Source organism: Macadamia integrifolia, chromosome 3 (assembly GCF_013358625.1).
Source record: "Macadamia integrifolia cultivar HAES 741 chromosome 3, SCU_Mint_v3, whole genome shotgun sequence".
Taxonomy (NCBI): domain Eukaryota; kingdom Viridiplantae; phylum Streptophyta; class Magnoliopsida; order Proteales; family Proteaceae; genus Macadamia; species Macadamia integrifolia.
In genome coordinates this window covers 14,470,873-14,474,056 of record NC_056559.1, presented here as the reverse complement: position 1 = coordinate 14,474,056, position 3,184 = coordinate 14,470,873, and positions in this window count along the sequence as shown.

The following is a 3,184-nucleotide window of genomic DNA, read 5'->3' as shown; positions in this document are numbered from 1 at the left end:
CAACCCTGTCTTTCTTCCTCTGTGGGTCAAATAGTCTATCCATTTAAAAATGAGATTTTTTTTTTATTGACATCTCTCGATGTATCAAATAATTTATGATCTTACTTTTCTTCTCCTTCAGTATAATACATATTTTTTCTAATAAAAATAAATACTATAATTTCAAATACATATACTTGAAAAATATATACGACAATGACAACCTTTGACAATAATCTTTAAAAATTTACTTAAACAGAAATATTCGAATACTAATTAGTATATACAATGGCAACTGCAGTTAGTAACATGTATTTACTTAACCAGAAACATTTTCAAATACTTAATTCTTCTTCTTGGTTCTTTGTGAAGAATTAATTAGAAAAGAAAACAGTGACTCTCAGTGACTCTTGTTAGGAAAGGGGACGTCAGCTCTCAAGGACCCCCCTATTTAGTTAGGAAAATGTTTAAGTTCTTAAGGCAGTCAATTTGGGGGATGCATATCCAACTGCTTGACAACTGGAGGATGTATTCACATAGATTGCCTCTTTTCCGGTGAAGTTTGGGCAGTGGATACGGAGAATTTTAATTAATTAAATTATTTTTTAAGGTGAATCAATATTGAGGAAAAAATGTTTCTTATGGGAGAACGTGACTTTGTACGTATATGCGGATCAATAGAAACACACAAGAAAGCATCAATAGAGGTGTCGTTTTATATTTAATGAGGGGTGGATAGTTATTTTTTCCCCTCATGGGTAAGCAAAAGAGCCACGCTGCCCAACAAAAACCATTTTGCCTTATTATTGTTCCAAGGGTTTATTAGTTTTCCAAATCTCATAAGATATTTATTTTGTCATGGATAGGTGATGTGTCCATTTCAATAGTTAGATAAAGAGGACATATTCTAAATTAGTCATGTTTCAAATTTGAAAGTCTAATTCAATTAAATACTCTCCCCCCTCATGTATTGGCATGGATCACGAGTATTTTCATGCATGTGTATTAATACCCTAGCTGTTAATTGTATCTCTCATTTTTTATCAAGAACATAGGATTTAAATAGAAGAAAAAAAAAAGTGATTGAGCTCGCTATCAGACAGCACATCATACGTTGGCACCTCCCTGTGTCTATCTCTCTCTTTCCAAGCTTCCACAATAGGGAAAATATATCATTTCATAATAGAAAGGAAAAAGATAAACAAAAATAGGCAATAGCATATGTTATACAGTAGGGATGAAACAATGACGGGTTTCTTAAAACCTTAACCCAACCCTAGGTCATTAAAATTCAACCCAGGCCCAACCCAACCCTGTCAGGTTCATTTTCAAGCCCAACCTTGCCAGGTTCATACCACCCCAACCTGGCCCTAATTGACCCTGTCAAGGTCAGGTTGGGTTGACTTGGCTTCTGTAATAGTTGGATTAACATTGATTGACTTGTTTTTACCATTCATATCTTATACATTAATAGAAAAATGAAATACTAATAGGAGCCCTAAATTCTAATATAAAAATTCAAGGTTAAATTTTGGGTCGGGTTGGGCCAGGCTGAGGCCTCAACCTGAGCCCGACCCAACCCTAACCCAAGATTGGGGTTTTTCAACGCTAACCCTCCCTCAAGGTAAAAAAACTTGGCTTAAGCCCTATTCGGGTTCAGGGCGGGTTCGGGTTATCAAGGCCAAACTTTCACCCTAGCATACAGCTAACAACTTTCTTTCTCCCATAAAAAACCATACAAATAAATAACTTATAGCTGCTTTTTGTTTCCCCCCCCCCACCCTGAAATATATATATATATATATATATACCAACAAAAAAGAAGAAAAATCTAAAACAGGAAAGAAGATGCATCATCCAAATTGTCAAACTTGATCCTAGTAGGTTTAGCTTGCAAAGCTAACTTATGAGCTGGGTTAATACCCATGCATTAGGTACATCCGTTTTTACTTGTTAGATATGTTGTTTTCATTTCAATAGTTGGATAAAGACAACATAATCTAAACTCACCATGTGTTAAATTTCAAAGTCTAATTCAATCAAACACCCTCTTCTCTCTTGTATTGGCATGCATTATGAGTATGTCCATGCATGTATCTGTATAATTACTTGTATCTCCCAACTTTTAGCAAGAACATATGATTTAAATAAAATAAAATAAAAAGTGAATGAGTTGGCTACCAAGGCACTAAGCTACATAACGTATGCTAGTGTCTCCCTGTGTCTATCTCTCTCCTCCCACAATAGGGGACAAATATACCATTTCACAAGTGGAAAGAGAGATAGATGCTACATTCACTCTACAGCCTTGCAGCTATCTTTCTCCCATAAGAAAATCATAAAATAAATATAACCTAGAGCTATTATTATTTTTTTTTTTAATAGCAACCAAGAAGAAGAGAAACACTAAAACAAGAAAGAAGATAAATAATCCAAAATGTCAGACTTGATATCCTAGTAGATCTATCTTGCACAGCTAGCTAAGCTATGAGCTGGGTTGATATAGATTTTATCTTTTCCAACAATACATGCATAAACAACTTAATTACAGATTTAATATCCACCAAAATAGCAAATACTTTCCATGGCCATTGTTTTGATTTTTGAGCCATTCATTTTATCAGATCCTCACAATCAGTCCAAATTTCTGTAGTGGATTTGTAATGACATTACTTTTTATAACCCTATGAGCATTCACCGAGCTTCAGCTTCTTGTGCATTCCTTGCATAACCAAAATTCATACAAATAACACTAATATTTTTATTACAAATTATAACTAATACCTAAGTAACCTTGTTTGTATCTTTCAGAAAATTGCATGAGTGAATTAGAGGTTTTGGTCTACCATAAGCAAGTGGATCTGTCTTTTGACTTTTAAAAATGTCACCAACACTTGTGACACCAATAATTATATAAAAAATATATTTTCATATTTGTTTCTTGTTTAAATGAATTGTAGTTTCCAGAAGAAAGAATAGCATGTTCCTGGATCCATTGACTCGGGATAACTTAGATGAGTCACCCCAGTTGAACCTACTCATGGCGGGAGAATATACGGACAATTTGGGGGGTGGGGGGACAGACATTTGACTTTGGATGGATGCAATTTAGGACTTGTGATGTTAAAGATCCTAAGTAGTGCAAAGCCGGAATTACACCACGTGATTGTTTATTTATTTATTTTTTTGGAGACAGGAGGGGTAT